The 10,356-nt window shown below is 46.9% G+C and overlaps 1 pseudogene; it reads right to left on the bottom strand.

Annotated features, from left to right (window-relative positions):
* Positions 1–346: 346 nt before the first annotated feature.
* Positions 347–2,489, bottom strand: LOC136471999 (transcription factor GTE7-like; annotated as a pseudogene).
* Between the last annotated feature and the right edge of the window lie 7,867 nt (positions 2,490–10,356).

Here is a 10,356-nt window from a genome sequence, read left to right as displayed (position 1 = left end):
GTGAGATCATTCTGAGATGTCGCAGCAAAGACGTTGCAGATTAAAGTTCGGGTTTGAGCAAATATATAAAGGAAATGCTTCAAGCAGAACTGTATGCTATGCTAATGTTGACGATCAGGATTACAATATTTAGTAACATTATAAGATAATAATCAAAGCAAAACATATACATATTTCTGCAATCAGGCAAAAAGCATTAGCATGACAGCAATTTGCACCAGGATCAATGTACAATGGTACGTTTCAGTGTTTTGGAACCAAATTAAGGCACTGCAGCGAACTCTTTCAGATGTAGTTTGTAATGTCAGATGAACATTAATAAAACATATGTGCACAATAGATCGGCTAGTGCAGTAAGAAACATATACGAAGAAAGCAACAGACATCATGAAATGCCAAGGCATTGCTACTTTACCTCATCGTTCCATTCCAGATTACATTCCCTTCTTTACAGTAGTCTCCCAATCTACCCAACCATCTACCTATTCACTACCAAGTACCGACAACCTAAGCTGCACCCACATACACAAACGAACACACCTGACAACGACTTGCATGAACAAGAGCCCCCTCCAATTTGCTATACCATTCTTCAAAATGCCTCACCAAAAGGAACCTCAGTCACCTACTCATCGCTAATCCTACAGTCAGATAAAAGAGCAACCACCTAGTGCGGGGCGCTTGCATCATCCCCATCAGATTCAGAATCCGAGTCAGAATCTGCAAGGAATTTTAATAATGAATTAAAGAGCTACTCAATCGATAACTCAGCATTTGTGGTGACAAATACTCATTTGCTCCACCGTACCACTGGATGAAGATGAGCCACTTCCTGATCCGCTTGAGCTGCTAGCTGCCGGGGAATCCCGCTCAATCTCCACCGACTGGTAATTCACCGTTGGCATCTCATCACCGATATCCACATACTCGTCCTCCGCCTCCATTTCCCTCTTCTTTGGAATGTCAGTCTCCTAAAATAGGCAACAAAAACAGGATCAACATTAGAACAGAGTCCAAACATAACAGGTTCATGAAAACTACAAAATAGAACAGCTAAGGTTGCTTCAGAATGACATACCGACTCTCCAATTTCAACCACCACAGACGGATTGACAGCAACCTCGACCATGTCATCATCATCCGGAACAATTGTCACATCGATGGCGTGTCCATTCATGGCAGCAGCATCACCATTCATCATAGAATTCCGCTGGCTTCTTCTTTAGCGCCTTCCTCCAATTGACCACAAATCGATCAAGCTCCCACAGGGTCTCGACATCCAGCTCATCAAAATCAAGCTCCACCTCCTCCCCCGTCAATGCTGGATCACTGTTCCTCTTCTGCACAATCTGCAGCACATTCAGCATCTTCTCCTCAGGCAGGTTCTCAATCTCCACCCTCAGCTTCTGCTTCTCCTCCTCATCCATCTCCCTCTTGTTTGGCTCCCTCGCCTTGGGCTTGGGCTTCCTCCCACCCCCCATCCTCAGGGGCGCTTGCACTGGCACAGAAACTGGCAGCTGTGGTGGTGGCGGCGGCGGCAGATCGAGCTGCATTGGTGGCTCGAGTTGCTGGCGCTGCTGCTCGAACCACGAGACGGCCTCCTTGTACATCCCCTCGAACGAGGCGAGGAGGTTGCCGGCGTACCTGTGCACGTGGTGGTCGGGCGGGTTGTACCGCAGCGCGTTGTTGAAGGTGAGCCGGACGTCGCCGGCGAACGCCTCGTGCGAGGGGTACCGGCCAGCGGTGAGGTTCTGCTTGACGGTGCCGAGATCCATGGGGCTCCGTATGATGGCGCGGTAGTCATGGAGTTTGAGGCCCTCCACGTCGACGGGGGAGTTGAACCACACGCTTTTCTTCGATCTCCGCAGCCGCATCAGGATGTCCGCGCACCGCTTCCGCATCGCCTCCACCAGCACCGGCGGCGGGAACGGGGACGAGCGGCGCGCGGGGGACTCCGGCTCCGGGCGCCGGCGCCGGCGCGGGCCGTCCTGCAACGAGTCGATGCGGGAGAGGAAAGCGCGGACGCGGCCGAGCTCGCCGGTGAGCCGCGCGCGGAGAAGCCTGGCCTCGGCGGGGGTCATTTCCGACGGCCTGAACTTCACGTGCCCCGAAGACGACGGCAAGGGCTCGGCCGCGGCGACCGCCGGGACGGCCCGCGGCGGCGCCGGCGGCGTGCCGCTGGGGATAGGGTTTGGCCCCCCGCGGGGTGGTGGCGCCTAGGGTTAGGGTTGGAGGACGGATTGGGCATGAGGGGGACGCGGGCGCCGCCCCAGTGGCGGTGGTGCGGGTGCGCGTGGTGGACCTCATTCCGGCCGGCGAGGACGGCGGAGGTCATCGCCGGCGACAGCGGGGTGGCGGCGACCCGCGATCTCACGATCTCCTCCGTCGCATCGCTTCGCGGGTGGGTCTGGCTGGGCCTGGGCTTCGCGGGCTTATCGGGCTCGGGCGGGCGCGACACGTTCGGCAATGCGTTGGGGGGCGAGGAGGTGAGGTGAGGTGAGGAGCGGAACGGGGGTGCCTTTAATAGCAGCGCGTGGGCTGCCCGCGCCGGGCCGGGCAGGATCTGGGCCGTCCTCTGGCGGCGAAGGGCAGGATCGGACGGTCAGCGCTGGCAGTTCCCGTGACCGTGGGCAGCGGGGCGTGGAGGGCGGGGATGCCGGAACGTGCCACGTGGAGGCCATCTGACGACTGGCCCCTGGTCGAGTAGGCCGCAGGCGGTTTGTGTGGTGGGTGGGACTCGGGACGGAGCCGACGATGACGTGTGCGTCTGGGAGATGTGGGGTGTCGTGGGGCCCGGAAGCAGTGGGAGTGGGATGCGGAAAGGGTGAGTATTCTGGGTGCGCGTGGGAGTTTTGGGGATGGGTTTCTCGCGTGAGTTTGGACCGCACGAATTGTGTGCGTCTCACGAGCAGTCCGGCTTCCGCGACCATTTTTTTTCACTTTTGGTGTACTTATCCTGATACAACCTTGACAGTTCCTAACCATAGTGAAATCAATCCTTTTTCCTAATTGTAAATCCTAATTACTTTCCCGTCTATAAAAGAATGCAATTATAGGAATCCGTACCGGTCAAACTAACTCAACTTTGACTAAGTTTATAGTAAAGTAGTATTAGCATTTACGTATCTATGAAAATAGATTCTATAACTGATCTAATGATATTTATTCATACCACGAATTATAAATTTAGTCAAAGTTCAAACTGTTTGACTCCTCGAATAGCCGGAATTGCATTATTTTATGACAGAAGGAATATTACAAGGTGACGCAAATGCATTGCACCAGTAGTCCAGTAGGCACGTGAGAGTGCACTTGAAAAAGTCTAATCGTTTTTATTACTCCTAAACATACTAAATTTGTCGCATTTAAGGGTGTGTTTCACTAGTAGAAAACAAATATTTTGTCTCGGCACCATTTTCGGAGTTACTCCCGGCATTTTTTGAACCCGGGAGTGAAGAAGATTTAATCCCGGCTATACCCTCGAGCCGGGAGTAAAGGTCGCTGCCCAACGCTGCTGGCTCGGCAGGCAAACCTTTAGTCCCGGTTAGAGGCTATAACTGGGACTAAAGATCGACATTTAGTCCCGGCTAGAGCCACTAACCAGGACTAAATGTTTAGTCCCAGCTGGAGGCTTTAGATGAGAATAAATATTGCTCTTTGTTCCTGGTTATAACCTCTAACCGGGAATAAAGCTTCCGCCAGTAGTCATTAAAATAAACAAATAGTTTTAGTTTATTAGTTTCATTTATATTCTTTTCTTAAGTATACTTTGATTTTTAGAGTCTTTTGGTGAAAAAATAATTTTAGATTTTAGAGGAAAAATATAATTTTCACACATAAGTTTTTAAGTTTTATTTTACCATATTTCGATGCAAAATTCTAGTGTTTTCAATTTATAATTCACCGTATTTCGTCTCACGCGGCACAAAGAAAAATGTAATAATAAAAATAATTATCAGAAAAACCTAACATCTTGTGTGGGCCCATATTTTGGGGGTAAATGACTGCCAAAAAAATTTCAAGCCATTTCGACATAGGTGAAGTCGACGTGCTTCACAGAGATATATAGAACCTTTCGTCGAACCCTATCTATACACCTAAGTTCTCTGGGATTCTGAGGTCCATGTGCTTTCTAGTGCTAGATTGGTCTCAAACTTTTTCTCAAGACTGCAAATGCCCTGTGTGAAGCCACCACCAAGTTCGAGATTTTTCAGAGCTGGTTTGGTGCTTTTTGCACTTTAATTGAATTTCCGCGCGAATTCACCGATTAATTATATGTTGAACTGAGTCCACCCCCGACAGGATCCGGAATGGTGCCAAACTTTGCCAAATGGTCTCTTGTGCCCTAGGAGACAAATATTTGTGGAGGTTGATGCAAAATTATATTGTTTTGAATATGTAATTCGCCGTATTTTGTCTCACGCGACACAAAGAAAAATGTAATAATAAAAATAATTATTAGAAAAACCTAAGATCTTGTGTGGGGCCATATTTTGGGTGTAAATGACTGCCAAAAAAATTTTAAGCCATTTCAACATAGGCGGAGTCGACGTGCTTCACAGAGGTATATAGAACCTTTCGTCGAACCCTATCTATACACCTAGGTTCTCTGGGATTCTGAGGTTCATTTGCTTTCCAGTGCTGGATTGGTCTCAAACTTTTTCTCAATACTACAAATGCCTTGTGTGTAGCCACCACCAAGTTTGAGATTTTTCTGAGGTGGTTTGGTACTTTTTTAACTTTAATTGAATTTACGTCCGAACTCACCGATTAATTATACAATGATTAATGAAGAACCTAAAGATTTACGTTACAATTACGTGAAAACTAATTTCCTGTCGAAAACCAATAAATTTAATAATTTCAATTAAAGTCTATATTTTTGCATTAACGAAAATAGTGAGTATTAGTTGCATTATGTTCAACATTTATAATAAAAAACACAATAGTTTAGGTCACATATTTTTTTTGTGCAGTAAATGGAAATAAAGTTTATTATTTTTTCTAAAAAAAATTATGTCTAGTATTGAATTTACTGCGCAAATAATAAGACTTAAACATTTAAATATAAAACATATATAAAATAAACTGATCTGCTTAAAAGTTGGCGGGAAATGAAAATGTAGCCCACCTTTAGTCCCGGCTCCTGCCACCAACTGGGACTAAAGGTGGGCTGCATTTGGTGGTCCGCCAAAAAATCCTTTAGTCCCGGCTCCTTCCAACAGCCGGGACTAAAGGTCCCCCCTTTAGTCCCGGGCGGTGGATGGAGCCGGGACTAAAGGTGCTTTAGTCCCGGGCGGTGGATGTAGCCGGGACTAAAGGTCCCCCCTTTAGTCCTGGCTGGTGGCAGGAGCCGGGACTAAAGGTGCTTTAGTCCCAGGCGATGGATGGAGCCGGGACTAAAGGTCCCTCTCGTATAAACCGCCGCCTCCCTTCTCTCTTCCTCCTCATCGATCGTCTTTGTCTTCGGCGTGTCCCCAGAGCTCCACCGCCACCGATTCGCCTCCCCGGCCACCCCCGACGCCGCATTCCTCACCGGAGGGCACCCTGAGGCTCGCCCACCTCGCCGGAGTAGCCCCGACGCCGCGCCCATCACCGAGGAGCCCCCGGCCGCCCCCGACGCCGCGCCTTCTTCCTCACCGGAGGGCATCGTCCTGACGCCCCCGACGTCGTGCCTTCCCCATGACATCCTGTTGCTCGTAAGCTCGATCGTTTTCCCAGTCGTAGCCCAGTCACGTCGGAGTGTGTCTCGCCACTGTGGCCACCATGGCTGACGTAGAGCTTCCTCCGGTGCGTCTGCTGTTGTTCTGGGTGTCGGGGTAAGTTCGCGGGGTGGTGTTGGTCATGCTGGTGCGGTCCGCCTCGCCGGAGCCTCGTCGCCGGCGAGTTTGGTCGGCCAGAGTCGGCAGCACCGTCGTGCGCTCTGTTTGGGTCGCTGACATGTGGGGCCGGGTCGTCAGTGAGAGAGAGGGAGAGAACAGGGAGATTTCTTATTTTCTAGATTTTGAATAGTGCAGCAACTTTGGAAATTCATAGGAAAATAATTACAGCTCCAAAAATTCTAAAAATTTGTGTGTAGCTTCTGTACATGTTCTATTATGGTTTAAAAATATGAAACTTGAAATTTGAATAAATTTTTAATGTTCAAAAATTCAGTCAATTAATTGATAAATGTAATTTCCATGATTTTTGTAGGCCACTGTATAACTCCAAAAATTATGAAATTTGTTTTGGTACACTAATTTGTCATGAGGAAGCTTACATAAAATTTTGAGGTTATTTGGAACAAGTTCGTTTTGAGCTTATTTCCAAATTAATTCAAAAATGGATAAAAGCAAACCCTAAGTGTTAGGTTTAGGGTTTGATCTTGTTTTGGTCATATTTCATGCACCATGAAAGCATCATGTTTACATTATCATTATGTTGAAGTATATGTTATTATTTCGTGTAGAATCCGAGAGTGAACCAATTATAGTTGAGCAAGTTGTGGAAGAATCCCCGGTTGTCTCGGGATTCGATAATTGTGGTACTGATCCGGAACCTGAGATCGTCAATGAAGGCAAGCCCCGGTTTATGCATTAAACCATTACCTTGTTTACTTTAAAAAGTTTATCACCTATTTTACCTATTGCATTAAGTTGATTAATTCAAATGTTACCTACTTGATGCATTGCCTACCTTGTTAATTGTTTACCATCCTTGAAGATGATTTCATTTACAAAGACGTAGAATTGCTTAGTATGCTTTATGGTAGGCTTTCAAAGTAAATGTTTCGATACAATCAAAGATGGCATACTGGCTAAAGAAAGAAAGAAGATAAAATCAATTGTGTTATATTCTGATACCATGTGGCCTATACCCTAAACCACCCTAAACCCTAAACCCTAAACCACCCTAAACCCTCCCTGGCCACCGACGCTGGCCGGCTGCCCCGTGTAGGCACCACCACCCCGAAATGTGTATAAAATGTCTATGAAACCCTAATTGCATAATTATTATTTTATAATTGTTTAGGCTCTCTATGGCCGACCCGAGAGACGACTACTTGGAGGCGGAAATGATGGATATTATCAACGTCGGCACTGAACATTATGCCGATGTTGATAATGACCAGCAGGAAGACGACGAGAGTCAATTCTTGAATCTCGATCATGAAGATAATTTCGGCGAGGTATATATTTCTCAATATCTAGCTCTCATTTATTTATTATGCATACATGTAGCCCATTGGATCGACCTTCGTTTTATAATACTTTTTGTGTTTCTATGCGTACATAGCCGTCTGGATCGACGACGATATCGGGAAACACAAAGAATGTTCGAGGGGCCAAAAAGTCGTTGGAAGGCCGCTACATCATCTTAGAATTCAACATGGCTACAGGCGAACCACTAGGACAATATGCACAGAAATTCATGTACCACTGTGGGTACCTTGTAAGGGACAAGCTCCCGATCAATGCCCGTGAATGGAAAAAAATAACAATGCTCCTCATATTAGTTGTCTCTGATAAGGACAAGGAGCTGATTTGGCAAGATGTTCTTGCACAATTCACGCTCCAAACAGATGATTATCATGAAGACATCACCCATGAAAGGTTGACGGAGCGAGTTAGGCACTGAACAATGAAGAAGATGGCCACCCAATTCCAATCTTGGAAGAAGCAGCTGTACAAATCATACGTCAAGAAGAACAAGACTCCAAATTGGAACGATAAGGGCCCAATCGCGAAGGCAAGGCCCTACTGGGAGGAATTTGTACAGTATAAGACATCAGAAGAGAGTGCGGAACGGACGAGAAGGAAACCAAGAGAATTCCAGACAAAAGTAATACCACCATAACATGGGATCAAGGTGGCTACGCGACTTCTGTTCCCAAGTGGCAAAAAATAGAAGCAGACCTTATTGCCAAGGGGGTCGTACCTGAATCAGCACCGTGGCCTGAACGCACAAAGCGTTGGTTTTTAGGTCATGGGGGAGGATTGGACCCAGTCACCGGGAAGCTCGTCCATGGCACAAAACTCGAAAGAGCAACATAAAGGTTGATTCAAATTCTAAAAGCTAGAGATAGTGGACTATTCTGGCCAACAGAGAGAAAGATGAACTGACATATTCCATCGGGACCGCTGAGCATTCTGGACGAACTAGAGGCAAAGGGGCCGTTCCGTGGGTGCAAGGTTTCCCTGAATGGATCGATTCGTACTAGAAGCCGCCAGAGACGGAAGGATGAGGAGGCAGAGAGGATCCGCATCTTGCAGCAATATGTTATTGAGTCACGGGAAGCGGTGCTTGAATCACAAAGGCGAGAAAAAGAAATGCAAGCGAAAATGCAAGAGGAAGTCGCAAGGCAAGTGCAAATACAATTGAGTGTCCACATGGATTACAATAGCTCCGAGAATCAACATTAGCCCCCCCGATCAGTTGAGAAGCAGTTGTGCTTCTATGGAGCTGCCTGATGCCATAAAAGATGCAGAGCTGCGCTTCCCCGTGGATGACGTCACTGAACCTTTTACATCATGTGAGCTGCACATTCCAAAAGATAATGGCATAGTGAAGGTGGCTATTGGTGTTGTAAACCCTATCGATCGTACCAAGACACCAAGAATCCATGGGGCAGTAGTACCAGCTAGATATGCTACTGTCTCGGTGGATAAAGCTATTGAAGGTTTTAGCGATGTGCCTCTTGACATCCACGGAGGTGACGGGGAGAAGACCGTGGGAGAAGCAGAGAAGTCATTCATTGCATGGCGCAAGCGCTACATCAATATTCCTAGGAAGCCATTGCTGCACAATAGGTATGGATGAAAGTGAATGAAACAATTTTTTTATTAATTTTATATTGCCTCTTAAATAACAATTGACTCATTGTCTTCTGTATGCACATAGTAGGGCCTCCCCCAACCTAAGTCCAATAGTACAATCACCAGACAAGCATAGTGCTCCGGGCGGCGGTTACGATGGAGTAGAAGACACGGCTGCATCCTCACCATCTCCAAGACGGTCTCCACTGCCGCCGCCACCGCCTCTAAGGCGTTCCCCAACGCTGCCTCGAAGGTCTCCAACGCCTATTCCCCCACCTCCAAGGCATTCCCCAACGTCGCCTCGAAGGTCTCCAACGCCTGTTCCCCCACCTCCAAGGCATTCCCCAACGTCGCCTCAAAGGTCTCCAACGCCTGTTCCCCCACCTCCTCCCATGAACCTAGGGAAGACGGCTGCAAACAAATAAGCCATCTGCCCCGTCGGCGAAGACGACCAAGAAGGCCCCCGTGAAACCAAGGCCAATTCCATAGAAATTGCCTGGTGAAATGAGTAAAGAGGAGTTAGATGATGAGGTTAAAAAAACCGTCGAAGCATTCTTCTCAGGCATAGGGAAGAGGAAGCAGCAGGAGCAGAAGCACTTCCACCTACCTCCAGCTAAACTAAGGCGGATGGTGGAAGCTGAGCAGAAAAAGAGGCGGCAAGCTCGTAAGCCCTCGCCACCATCAGACTTTGACCGCACTCTTAGCAAGATAATCAAGAAAGCTGCTAAAGCAGGGAAAACTATTGCACAACTCGGAGAACAAGAATTGCAATCAGTCCCTCCTCTAGTTATTGCTAATGAATATGGTTCAAACATAGATATGCTGGATATGATGGAAATACCTGCTGATAAAGAAGTGGATATGACGGAACTTGCTAACTTTTATGCTATGAGAGGTATCGACCTTGGCGATTTCCTCTTCGAAAGTGCGCCGGTAGCGGATGAATGGCAGAAATATGAGCATGGCAGGAAGTCTATGGAATCCTAAGACCATCAATGAACTGGGTACACAATTGTTCAAGCTAAACACCTTGTACCTCGACGCGTGTCACCGGAAAGAGTTCTATATTTCTGTTAGAATCAAAGATGACCATTGGTTCCATGGCGATGACGTTATGTACATTGAGTTTGTTGAATTACACCAACTAGTCCACCGGAACTCTCTCGACAAGACTCTCATCAGCTGCTATTATCTGTAAGTGATTCTTTCTACTAATTAATAATAAGTCATTACGTACGTACATGTCTGTGTTTATTATCCTCAGCTCTATATATATGATGCAGGTTTGAGATGGAAGAGTGCAAAAAGAGAGGGTGTACTTGATATTAGTTTCATTGATCCACATATCGTATTCAAAAACCCTAAACCCCATCCAACATGGAAAGCCAGAAACGGAGGCCAATATCAAGATGTTCTTAGAGAAGCAATGTGACAAGAAATGTATACTCTTCCCCTACAACTTCAGGTAAGTGTTCATAATGTCGACGATCGTGTATCCATATATATATGTTCACTGTACCTGTTAGCTAATTAATAAGTGTTAATGGACATGGCAGTG

The sequence above is a fragment of the Miscanthus floridulus genome, chromosome 8, assembly GCF_019320115.1.
Source record: "Miscanthus floridulus cultivar M001 chromosome 8, ASM1932011v1, whole genome shotgun sequence".
Lineage (NCBI taxonomy): Eukaryota > Viridiplantae > Streptophyta > Magnoliopsida > Poales > Poaceae > Miscanthus > Miscanthus floridulus.
The sequence above is the reverse complement of the archived record's forward strand: the minus strand, read 5'-3'. Positions and strand labels throughout refer to the sequence as shown.